The sequence below is a fragment of the Festucalex cinctus genome, chromosome 16 (genome assembly GCF_051991245.1).
Source record: "Festucalex cinctus isolate MCC-2025b chromosome 16, RoL_Fcin_1.0, whole genome shotgun sequence".
Taxonomy (NCBI): domain Eukaryota; kingdom Metazoa; phylum Chordata; class Actinopteri; order Syngnathiformes; family Syngnathidae; genus Festucalex; species Festucalex cinctus.
The window spans coordinates 13,286,648-13,300,082 of record NC_135426.1 but is presented as its reverse complement, the minus strand read 5'-3'; the positions used below and the strand labels follow the sequence as shown (position 1 = coordinate 13,300,082).

Genomic DNA, 13,435 nt, shown 5'->3' with positions numbered 1-13,435 from the left:
TAACTAATCAAATTACAACTTATTTTTTAAATATGGAAATTTATTTTTGTAGAATGACAATCTTAAATGTATTTTTCTAAAAAATAATCAACTTTATTCTCTTAAAAGTACACAATCACAAATGACTTTCTCGAAAATATGCAGCTTTTTTTCTTGTAAAAAAAATATATATATAAACTCAACATGTCACCATTTTTTGTGGAATGTTGTGATGTGATGCACACACCATCATGGTTTTAGATATTTTTATCCTAATTATTATCTGTAACACTGTCTTGTGACATCCGCAAGAAAATATATACATTTTAAACTTATTTCAAAACAAAACAAAAAAGTGGCCTTGCTTGAGTTTTAATTCTTAAATCCGATTTATTTGAACGCACCACTGCTAAACATGTGACTTTGCTTTCGCTCCTGATTGGTCAGGAGTATGCAAGACAGGTTGAAGTCTGACACCTGTGGTAAATACTACAGTACTTTGAGTTAAATTGATGATTATGCAATTGTTTTTCCTCACAAACTATTTTATTTCATCTGTAGACATTTTGAACTGGACTCGACGTTGTTTGGGCACGCTAAGCTTCAATCAAATCAAACGAGGTTGGTTGCTTTTGCTCGTTATTTGACCCTTTTCATTGAGTACGGTCAGCAAAGTGCGCATTTGAGAGGAGCGCTAATTAATGGTTTTGGAAGTGGAAACACCTGGGAAATTAGCACATTGGTTTGTCAAAGTACAGAGAGGTACAGTTTACAGTTATACTGGCATAAAGAGGAAATATTATGTAGATTTACCAGCTAAGCAGAACATTCAGTGGTCCAAAATGCTTTAATAGCTCACTCCCAATTTGTGTAGTAGAGTAAAACATGCGGTTCGGTTCTGACAAATGTCGGAAGGCAAAATGATGGTCTTGGTGAAAACAAGCTGTCTGCTCATTGGACACGGAATCGCTGCAATTTAGGCCAGATTTTCTAAGCGCTAGTAACAGGCAAAAGCAAGACAATATGCAGTTTGCTTTCACCGATTAAGGGGCGTTGCATTGCAGAAATATCCGAAATGCATGTTGGAATTGTTGGAATTGAAAAACGAGAACGCTAAAAATCCTTATTAGAGAAGATTATGCACTTGAATATCCAGTAAATATGTTGTTCTGTTTACCTGCTTGGTTAAACAACTCCTCTGTTGTTTGACGTTTTCTGTGTGCTGACTTTGTTTTTCACAGCTCACTGGGCCTCATCATCTCGCCTGTCACTCTCGCCTGAGTGATGCCACAAATCACACAAAGGTAGGCACTTACGTTTGAGCTCTCACGCACCCGTTGAGTACAAAGAATATTGAAGTGTCTATGACAGGGGTGTGCAAACCCCAACCCTGGGGCCATTTTATGGCCCGCTATCCATTTTTAGAGTAAAAAGTTTGTTCATCCCACTGCTTCTAACTTAGCGACACTTTGTCGTAATCAGACGTGGAAGAAAAACAAAAGAGTGGCAATAAGCTTGACTGTAGCACCAAATCAATGCTAATAGCGTTCCTTGAGTGGTTCGCCGCCGCTGCTGCTAATACAATGCTGCAATATTCCCCTCAAAGAGGAACTAATGCTAATCTAATGGCTGTTAAACCATAATGAGTCCTCGCTTGCTTCTTTGCGTTGGGCCTTTTAAGGAGGTCCTGTTTAGACTGCTGTGGTCGCCTTATCATTACATGCTCATCATTACGGCTTCTAATCTGTTCTGCTAGCTGCACACGCGCATGAATATTAATGCCGCTCCATCGTGATGGCGACGTATACACACCTGCGCGCTTTGTGTGTGTCATCAGGCGCCATGGCCGAGTTCCTAGATGCTCCTCAGAGGAAGGCAAGCGACGCAAAATGAAGCATTTTTTTAATGAAATCAATGGAGAGATTACCTACCCCACCCACAATTCCGAAATTAGAATAGTTTTAGCTGCTGGCATGAAACGTACAGAGCAGCATCTTAGTCCAAAAATGATACGGTTGCCATGGCGATGCCGAAAGGTCAAGGATGAGCTTGGAGTGTCGGAAGTCTTGCCGGAAACATTGCGTCATCTTATTAAAGTACTTTTGTTGGCACTGTCCTCGTTCGTACACATTAAGACAATGGGCCATTGTTGCAAAATTGAAAGCCACTGACGAAGTCTTCTGACTCCGGGAAGAGTTTCACGTTAGAGACTTAGTCAGCAATACTCACCGGTCAGGAAAAGGGAGTTTAATTCATTTTAAGCAGTGCTGTTGTATTATTGGTGAGAGTTTTGTAAATTAGATGCTACAAACATTTTCACTTTCACATGAAACAATTAATGCTGTTCAGCGTTTGAGTCACTCAAAATGATGTTGTTGCACTTTTTGTCCACTAGTTTTTAATCCATCTTTCATGAACAATGGCGATTACCGTTTGAAGCTCCTGAGCATTATTTATTTTTTTTTCTTTACAGGAAACCTTTCTGCTTCTCACCATCAGCAACAAGTGGAGAGAGAGAACAGTCGATGACACAAACGAATGACCGGGTAAGTTTCAGGGTTTGTGTGACTTAAGATACACAAACTTTTTTTTTTTTTTAAACTGAAACAAAAAATGTTGTCTCCTTTTTTAGTTTTTATATATCATGTATTGAAAATGCAGTTCTGTTATTTTATTTTGAAGTCATCACTTCATGGCCAAGAAAATAATTAAGTGAAAGATATTTCATGTTGAAGGACATCGTGCATACTGTAAATGCTTTGTTGATTCATCAGTTCATGCTTTTTTGCATGTTTTTGTATTTGGAAAAAAAAAATCCTCACTATAAAGTTATAGTTAACGTCAACGCAAGGCAGTTAAAAGTTCTGCCTGTAATTCAGATTTTTGTTGGAAGCATTAATGGACTAAAAGTCATTTATCTTTTTTTTTTTTTTTTTTTTTTTTTTTTTAAATTCAGCTATCAGATTTTTTGTTTTTGTTTGCTTTAACGTATATGTGTATATTTATATCTAGAACCTATATATAATTTATATCTGTGGTTTTTAACCTGGATTCGGTGAGGCAGTCTGGTGTTTGGTGGAGGTCAAGATACACACCCAACAGATGGTCCCACTTCGCCATCATTGGCTGTACATGATCACTTTATTATTAGAATCCCTTCATACTAACTATATTGAGCAAAAAAAGAAAGTGGTCAGATGAATATGTGCAATATGAATTCCCATCTACAACGGAACGTATGGTGTTCCACAGGGTTAAATTCTGGGGCATCTGCTTTTTTCATTGTGTCTGCTGCCCCTGGGTTCCATCTTAAGTAAATAGCTGTGGTCATTTTAAAGTGGTGTATAAATAAATTTGGGTTGAGTTGAGGGATGGGAGTCAGCATCCCAACTGCATGATTTGCAATTCCATGTTGAGCAATTCTAGTCCAGCACAGCTCGCTACCTAGCAAAACAAAAGCAATATTTCCTTAAGCTGCTGAAGCAAGCGTTAGCCATTCTGATCGCAGATGATGAAGATGCGTCGCGGATGAGCGGTGCTGTCGTCTTCTCCTACTTCTCCTCGTTCTCGTTTGTGTATTTGCGGTGCCGTGTCTTTGCTAATAGTGCATAGCTGAGCGCCAAAAATATGCAGATCGCATCATCAGACGCCCTTGCAGATTGCTAATGTGCCTTTACGGCTCTGGATTCACAGGGGAAGAAAAGCAAAACAACACGATTGGATAGAAATGTGCTTGGAACTGTTTTGAGGCCAAACTAATGAACAATAAGAGGATTGTGCAAGAGACAGAAGTCTTTTTCATCACACCATTTGATGCGGGTCACACATATTGAAGGCCCGTAATGCGTCAACATTGCGGCGCGAGATGAGAGCTTGCATGGGAAGTTATTTTTCATGTGGATTTCAAAGTTGGTCGGCGGGTTCCCACCTGTGCACATTCCCACCATCAAATTGTGTCATGAGACCCTTTCCTTGAAACGACAAGTTCAAAGCGCATACCGTTCAAAAGGAATCTGATTGAATTTTCGCTCCCAGGAGTGGAAGTGTGATCTGCGGCGGCGCCACACCCTTTTGAATGCTGGCAGGGCCGAGGGTTTGCCACTTTTCAATCCATCAAGAAGGATTTCACAGCGCTCGGGCTGCGGCAGCCTACGATTAGCCCAGCCAGGTCACGGCCGTGCATACATCTGAATAATATTCAACTCGCTCGTGCCTTGAGCCTGACACGTTCACATCTTTCGCCAATAAATAGGTGGGTTTTAATCCACCTATTTGCATTCCAATTTTCAAGAATTGTGAAAATAAACCTGAAGGAATTTAAAGACCTAAAATTTGCAAAAAAAAAAAAAAGAAAAGTTTTTACGCTTCGCGGGGGTGAATTTTTCAGCGTATCGTTAAAAGGAAAATGCAAACTATCACAGGACTGCACACCATGTGGCACATTTTGACTGGCTATTACATCACACATACGTATTGGCGTCACAAAAAATGGCAGCAGACGATAAAGTAAGATCTGTATAGAGGGTACAAGATATTGAAATATTTCTGTAATTTTAATAAAAGGAGAGAACATGAATCTTTTGTATCCAAATATCTTGCGGTAGAGAGATGCTCTCATATGATGAGTTCTCATGATGCAGTCATTTCTCCTCTCAATATTCGCAAAATAACACAGAATGGAAATGTGCTGCATGTTCATTTTGCGCATTTTCACTAAATTAGGTTAAAAATTTCCAAACATTTGGATAGAAACTCCATGAATGATCTCCAGCAACCAGCACTGGTCACAATAAGTAACTGTCACAAAATGTAAGTGGCAACTCATATGGGCCACATGCTCACCTGACCACACGCCAAGTGGCCCCTTAATTGATTTTTTTCATTATTATTATTATTATTATTATTATTATTTATTTTTTTTTAATTATTTTTATTATTTTTATTATTATCATTATTTTTTAACAAACGTAAACAATTCCTCAAAAAACAGGGATAAACATTCAATATATGTTCAATGGAAATTGGGGCTAAAACAGAGTGGATTTTTTCCACTGGGGGGGAAAAAACTAACAGAAAATACCATAAACATGAAGAATATATATATATAAAAAAAAAAAAAAAAAGGTCTGGATCTGTGGTGGCTGCCAAACTGCAAGTATACAGCGGTCAACTTAGTTTGTTGTAATATCACCATTCACCACTAGATGGCAGACGTGTCTTAGTTTCATGTACACTCAATCTTATACTGCCCAAAAGAGATCTGGACGTTGACGTCACACATCCCAAAATGGGCATTAGCGCCGCCATTTTGGCAGTACTGTATAAAAAAAATAAATAGATTTGCTACTTCGAGTGAACGGCAAACGCCACATTTTAACAATGATAGACAGCTGTTGTGGATCAGGTGCCACAACGAGAATTGGGATTGGGATCTTCCTCATTATGTTAGATATCGCTTGTGTAGCTGAATACGTTGGTCGCGAAAGTCGTGATCGAGCACTTTGTACACGGTGGCTGCAATCCTGCGTGAAGCTATAGCCTCCTACCACACGCAAAATGTGGGGGAAATAGAACGTTTTGTTCGTTTGTGCTGCTAAAGGTTTATATAGATAATACACTGTTGAATATAATAAATGAATCAACAGATGCTAATGTTGCTTACGTACCTGAATAACACTGAATGACCTGGGTGGACCTGCTAACTTTAATGGCAAATCGCAGAATAAATAAATAAATAAATGGATAAATAAAAAAAATAATATAATCACAGCATGAGGTTATTTTGTTGTTTTCTTCAAACTCCTTGCTGCATTCAGAGAGTGGATCTTTAATACATGAATTGTGAAAGGTGTTATGAAAAATGAAATACATTAAGCGCATGTATTTTTCCATATCCTCCTGACAACCAGCAATTCAAATTTGTCCTCTGTAGTGGACCTTTTTAACCCTGAATATATCCCGCCCAGTGCATATTATTGAATTAACTCATTCTGTGCTCTATAGAGGACATTCAGAGCTTTCCAATGATACTAAATGTGTAGGGGTGGGCCTTCCCTCAGTGCAAGCACTTTTTAGGGAAGAGGAATAATAAGTGCATAACACTTTTTATTGAACAAATGTAGGCTTAAAATGTTGTTAGCACGTGTTCTATAAGACTCTTAAGAACACAAAGTATTGTTTGAATTATTTTAACTGTATTTGAGCTTTCCCCCCCCCCCCCCCCCCCCCCCCAAAACTTTCTTTTGCAGTATTCCAGTATTCACAAAGATTGAGCAATAAACATGATTGGACAATATTTTTTTTCCCTGTTAGTCAGGAGGATATATAAAATGTCATTTTTGTCATACATCTGGTAAGGAGGTGCATGGGCCTTTGCGGCGCCCCGAATAGCATTGATGAAAAATTGTGGGCTATCCCTGAGGTATATAGACCATACAACAATATTCACAGGGATATACTGTATTCTTTACCTTGCGTGAAAAACGACCTCTATAACTGCTGTACTGTTGAAAGTTGAAATAATTTTCTAAATCCCTCTTTCACATTCATTCATGGTTCATTTGCCTTTATTTTAATGTCATCTATAAAAGAAACCATAACATTTTTTTTTAATACATCTGGTATTTGTTATTATAATACAGATACATTTATTGCAAACAAATCACAATATTGAGACAGGAAAAAAAAAATCAGATTAGATTATTTTTCAAAATGGTTCCTCCGCTATGGACATGCATATCAGTGACTTGCATATTCCAAACGCTGTCAGTTAGTACTGTTTGCAAGGCAGCTTCTTCAACAGTGCATGACGAAGCTGGCCCAACAAAGCTGTCCGTGTGCCGCTGTGATATGCTCGGAAAAAAGAAAAGCAATTTATTCATCTGCATGACAAATGATACCCGCACGCATGCGCCCGGCTTTAATAAAAGCGCCAAAAAATGAGCCGATCGCTTGTCTTGACATGTTGGTCATCAAACATGCTAACCAGTGTGTGAGAAGAAAGCAAAACGCGAGCCGGTAGACACCCCCACCCCGAAAGTCTTCACTAGTGAGCGCCCCCTAAAAGTGACGCCTCGGCAGAAAGAGAGGAAAGTGAATAAGACCACCCCTCCACCCACCCTTCTCGATCCCTTTATTGAGGCAGCTGCACCCTTTGACCTCTGGGCCTGTGGAATGTGCGTGTGCATTGTGAGTGTGTGCGGAGTAGAGGTTGGGGGGCGAGTTAGTGAAATTTTGAGAGATGGCGGCTGAGGAAGGAGAAAGGAGGGATGGTGGAGGGTGGGGAGTGAGTACAAAAGCTGTCAGGGCGCAACAATGAGCATGGAGAATGGTTTGTGTGTCCAGAGAGGCACTGAGCCGTGTTAGTGAGCGAACTGGGCAAGGAGAGGGCACGTTTTTTGCTTTTTTTTTTTTTTTATAAAAAAAGAAGAAAAAAAAAAAGGAACAAGCAGGAAGGGGAAAAGATGAGGCGGAGGAAAAAGGAGGTGAAAGAGGCACGCAGGAGGCCGTTTGTTTTGTCTAGCAAGGCGCACAAATACGCACAACTTCCGTTGCCAAAGGAGACCAACACAAAACACACTAATTGTGTGTGCGTGTGCATGTGTGTATGCTCAGCATACCAAAAGGGGGCCCGTGTCTTTACACACTGTACCAGTGACATCATTTAGGCTTTACATTCACATAGCCCTCATTAGGTTGTGTGCAGGTGTTTGTGTGTACCGGCACTGTGTTAGATAGGAGTGTGCTCAAAAAATCAATACGGCAATATATCGTTGCGGGCCTCATTATAATACACGTATCGATACGCAGGCGTCAATCGATATTGCTAACGTTAACTTTAATTAGGCAGTTAATGACGCGTTTCTTGTGCAAGGCTGTACAGCCTGTTTGGAGTTGCTTAGGAGAAGTGGGAACAGAGGAGACACGGGTGCCTTGCATTGTACGTAAAAAATACAAAACAGCAGCGTCTTTGAGGTTAATTGCTTTCAATTAATGCAAAAATAGCTCGCCAGTGATTGGACACTGTCTTGCTAAGAAAAATGAAAACGGAGGAAGAATATCAACATTTATTTACATCTAAACTTAACACTGCACGTGTCTTATGCCACACTGAAAATCAGGAAGCAGTGTACGAGCAACAGTGTTTGCTGTGCTCTGTTTCAATCCTTCTCTCTTTAGGTTTCATCAACAATGCACACAATAGCTGCAAGGGTCCTATTGCAAGAAAAATACAAAATAAAATCAACTGTTCCTCGACTCTTTCCTCCATCTTGCCCCGCCCATTCTCGCGCCACCCCCCCTCCCTCACCGGTGCATGCAGCACATTGCATTACGTTCAAGCAGAGGAGGGATGATGTGGTGACGGGTTATTTCCTGTCTAGCCGCACATGTTGAAGGTCCCTCCGCTCGCCTTCATCATCTTGCCTGTCAGATCCGCTGATAGCGCCGCGTTGCGCACGCACGTACACCATTTCCCCCGTTTTCTCAATTTCTCCCCATAGAGAAGACGTGGAAGGATTTGTTTACTAGCGGTTCCATCAGAGTAGGAAGCATGATGTCAGTCAACAGGTTGTATAGAAGTCAAAGATGGCTTCTCAAAAGAGAGCACCATTGTTCGTAGGCCGTGTCGAGCTTCTTGTTTTATGTTGTCGTCGGTGCGGGCACGGTAGAGGGAATTTCATTATGCAAATTTGTAGTTGCTGCTGATGAGCATGGCCCCAGGCTTAGGCACACGAAGACACATATGCCGACAAACATGCGTGACTGCTACACATCCACAGTCACGCGTGTTCTGATGCGTCTGCAGACTCAACAAGGGTGTGTAGAAAAAGAGATATGCATACTTCTGTTACTGACATTAATGCAATGGCATAGGGAGAACACGTGCACAGGCGTACATGTGCTCACGCACACGCATGCTTGCTAAAGGTCAAATTACACACGCACTCAATCTCTCTCTCTCTCATTGATACACAAAAGCAGAGCCCCCTACCCCATGTGGATGTGACCCAATGACCCTGCTGTCATACACAGGGCCCATCTGCCACAGAGAAACTCAGAGGGAGGGGTTGAGGAGGTGGAGGGGGTCTCTCAGTGTTGAATGGGGAGCTGGTGCATCAAAAGTTAGACTAGAAGAAGAGAAGAAGAATGCTTCTTCACGGTACATTTTGAGTCAGGACCTGGCGCACATGTGCTTTTTGGGGTTAAGTTTTAGTGTAGTTTGTGCACGCACGCGCACACACACACTTAGACAGTGAACAACATGTATGCCTTTCAGCCCCGGGCTTGTCTTTCCACTGCCTCCTTTTCAACCCGGCGTCCTCTCAGGCCTCGCTACGGCAAATAAAGCCAATAGTCATGGAAGCAGGCTGACTACTGTCCTGAATGTGGAACAGATGAGGGACAGAAGGGGGAACAAAGACATCAGGGGCGCCGGCGGGGAGAGCGGCGCTCGGTTCGAGTGTAATGTATGAGTGTAAAAAAAGTGTGCATCTGGCGACTCGGACGCTCCTGTGGACTTCAGGGAGGTCATTCCATGTCAAATCAAACAATTTGACTGTGCCCTCTCGGGGATGTCTTCAAATTTTGAGGTTTTGGTTGGAAGAACACTTCATCAGAGCTAACAAACTTGCTACTTCTCGACTTTATTGAGTAAAATTAGTGGCTTCTCTTATACTCACTTTTGTTTATTCACATATTGGCGTTGACTGCCAATATGGCAGCACTTCCTCTCTGACCACAGCTGTCTGAAAAATCAGCCTGTAAAATCTTGCCATAAAATTTTACTCTCTGCACACTCTTGTTTCATCATTTTACCGTGCGGCTATATTTCTCGCAGATTAATACTTCGTTTAATGCCCGCCATATAACCGCGGAAAATGTTTGACAAGGAGCCGCTTTGACGGGGAAGGATGGTTTAAAAAAAAAAAAAGGGAAGAAACGACAATAAAGGCGCTTAATTCTCTAATCATCTTTTATGCAAATGTTATGTATGTCTAACGTGTACGTACAAAAGAGACGACTATCACCTACGGGCCAGATCCTGTTTACATTTACATATTCCCTTAATTCCATACTTGGGCCACGCTGCTTGACTGAATCTGATTGCGCCCGAGCCACATCAGAATAAATTAAATAGTTTTAAAAAGGAACAAATGAATGAGAGCCAAGAGGAAATGAAGTCCAAACTTTAATACAATTAAGATGTCGTCCAGATTATTTCTTCATTACAGCCAAAAAAAAACAGCCTGGAGCGGAAGCCAGTATTTTCAGGACCGACTAACTAAATGTCTGTAAAGTTGTTTTATTATTATTATTATTATTATTATGGTGGGTGCCGGTTTCATCACTAAAAAAGATAACCGTATTAGAATTTGCAAGCACAATAATAAACATTGACTTTTTTATTTTAGTGACACAGCTCTAGTTTTGGATGCCATTAGATTTTGTGCAGGTGCTCCTGATAAAGTGTGCACGCTTTTTTATTGTGTCTTAAAAGGCTCTGGCTGGTGCGTGTAAGTACATGCAAAGCAGGTTCATCTGACAGATGAGTTGTATTTCCATTAGCATATTTCAGCACTGGCTTTAAGTAGCCTGCGCAGAGAAGACTGATGGAAGTTGATGTACTCGACAAAGGCCCTAAATTAAAATAGCGCCCATAAATGCGTTGAGCAGGCGCGGCGTGTCACGTCCTCCAGTTTTTGAAACCAACCCTCGTCAAGCATTTCCAATTGTAAGCAGGTTCTTATTTTCCATTAGAAACACGTTTCCATTCATTCGTCAGAATCTCAAGTCGATTAGCCGTGACTTGGGCAGCACAATTAGACGGACGGGAGTGAAGTGCATGCAATCGCTCAGTATGCAGTGGAGTTACCACGCCCTAAGTACGTTGCACGTTATATTTCCTGCAGCCCTAATCCTTCTACAACACGTCTCATTTCCTCTTGGCCTCCAGCTATGAGAGCGCCGCTAATTGCGGGCCGTTGCTCTGTGTGTGTGCAGCTAGCGCATGTGCGCTTTCAAGCTTTTGCAAGTGTTGGGTACGTTTTATATACGTTGTGGTGGGGAGAGAGGGTTTCCGTTTCAAGCGCTGTGCCAGTTCGGGCCCGCCTCCAGGGTGCTTGGCACCACCTGGGCATTGTGTGCCCTTGTGCATAAAAGATGCTAGAAATAAGCAGAAATGTTGTTAACTGTCTCACTAACAGGAGGTGAGTAGCACAATTATGCTAAAAGTGAATTCAGAATTTTTTTTTTAGAAATTGATGTTTGAAGATAATTGCTGACAACATTTGAAAACACTGAGACCGATGTACTTTTCACTTGCGGAAACAAAGGTTTTATTCTGAAGTGCAGAATCAGCCTCTCTTCTCTCTGTAGCTCTTATCTGACACAAGTGCAAGCAAGATAGGTTTGCCTACACCCCAAAAGTGCATCTTCACTTTGCTTTAGAGTGCCTCGTTGTTAGCCATGAGTACGTGCACGTCGTGCAGAGAAAGGCAGACGTTTGATGAAGGTGAGGGCGGGGGGGGGGGGGCGGGTTAAATTAGAGTTGACGGCCAGCATGTGGAGAGGGATTTGGGCTGGCGTGGCCGCTTTAGAGCGCCTCGTTGTCGGCTGTGAGTGCATGCACGTCAAAGAGACAAGGTGGGAGTGCGATGTAGAAAACAATTGTAAAAGTCCGCCAGTTATTGTCACTTTAACGGGACTTTAAAATGACCACTTATGCATGATTTGGGAGTCCGTTTCCATGGTTACATGCACCATAAAGCTGCGCGATATGGACAAAAAAAGATTTAGCCCAATAAGTGTAATTTACAAATTTTATTATTATAAATAAATAAAATTATACATTTTAATTTACTATATAGCATGAACTTATAATTTCAAATTGACTTGAATTAAATGAACTTCTTTATTAATAAATTAACATAAAACTTTTTGCCATTTACATTGTTTATGAAATCCCCAATTTTTTTAGCATGCACAATTAGAAGTTTGCTAGTGCTGAATGCTAGGTTGAGTCATCCACTTCAAGGAGACACACTTCATTTTCAAAATAAAACTTCCTTTACACTGCTGATCAACCCAAACAAACAAACAAACAAAACCCTTGTTTTTCACTGTTTTCGTTTTTTAAATATGGGCCAACGCTTCAAAATACAGTTTTGGGTGCACACAGGTAGCGGTTAAGACACGTTAACAGTCATCGCCTCAGGTATTTATATAGACAGCAAACATACACAAACAAACCCCCTGCCTCACCACAATGTTGAAACTGTAACCGTAATCACCCTCACCTTCCCAACTGTGACAGTTGTGCGTTTGGCATCCGGCACTTTTTCTTGAAGAGTTGTCCTTGTGTTCTTTCCAAGCCCTTTCTCGATGATGTATTAAATATTGAAGGCTGTTCAAAAGACAATGGGCAGCGTTCACACGCACGCACACAGAAAGACGAAGACTACCGATTTAATTAAGCACTATGTGAATAATTCAGTTTGAGCCTCTGGGCTGGAGATAATTATAACGATCAGGGTAATAATGTTTGTTTTGTTTTTTTGTATTAAGACGTCAATATCTCTCGCAGCGCAGATACTGTCTGGCTACGTCCCACACATGGCGAGGACTTGGGCGATGAAGTTTTCATAATGTGTCAGTGGTGGTCTGTGACCTTGTCCATTGTGAGTGCATGCTGGCTCCCAGTGGAGCTATCAAAGCTTTCAGTGCTCACTTGAGCTGATCAATAATATATAATGTGATTACAGCTGCCCTCTACTGTGTGGCTTCCATCAAGTTCTGATTAGTCGGTGATTGCCTATTCTTCAGCGGACATATGGAATCAGCAGTCTATTCGCTGTGGCTGTATAATCATTGATTAAGACGTGTGAGCGGTAATTGTGCGTCATTGTTGGCCAGGCGGGTAGCTCTTTTTTTCGCCTTTTTTTTTTTTTTTTTTGTAAATGGTTGCAATTTGCCATCATTTTTGGAAATGATTGCAAATCTGTATTCTCCATCTCAGAGTTTGGAGAATCGGGATGAGACGGAAGCAACAGCAGATAAATTTGATCCTTTTTGGATGTGTTGCAGTCTTAATTTTAATGTTTGGTTTTTATTTTTTATTTTTTTGTGCAATCATCATCATTGCTTCGCTACTTTTAGTTTACACCCAGTGGTGCAGTCCAGGTTATACACGGGTATGTGGCGTATAGCCACTTCTTTTTCAGTCAGCATTGTTTATATCCACTTCTTAATCTCTCCAGATGGGAACCATTCAGTAATATTCTATTCTTTACCCAAGGCAGGTGAAGCCCACCTTCCAGTGCATCTAATTGGCTGTTATCCCCTGCCTTCGTGGATTGGATTGGCTATCTTTTGGCATGAGGTTGGGCAGGTCATGCAGAGGAAACCAATCCTGAGTTTTAGCTCAACAGAAGCACTTTGTGCCTATACACCGGAGACT

General features: G+C 41.2%; 1 protein-coding gene across 2 annotated transcripts in view; it reads left to right on the top strand.

Annotated features, from left to right (window-relative positions):
* The first annotated feature begins 424 nt into the window (after positions 1-424).
* LOC144003496 (tudor domain-containing protein 5-like) overlaps positions 425-13,435 on the top strand; it is a 148,044-nt gene continuing 135,033 nt past the window's right edge. Inside the window, exons 1-4 of one of the 2 annotated variants that reach the window (XM_077499821.1) lie at positions 425-461; positions 541-600; positions 1,221-1,283; positions 2,453-2,525. The gene's annotated coding sequence lies outside the window, so the exon portion shown is untranslated. Of the gene's footprint in view, positions 462-482; positions 601-1,220; positions 1,284-2,452; positions 2,526-13,435 lie in introns of those variants that run through there. The other variant, XM_077499820.1, reaches the window with a different exon arrangement.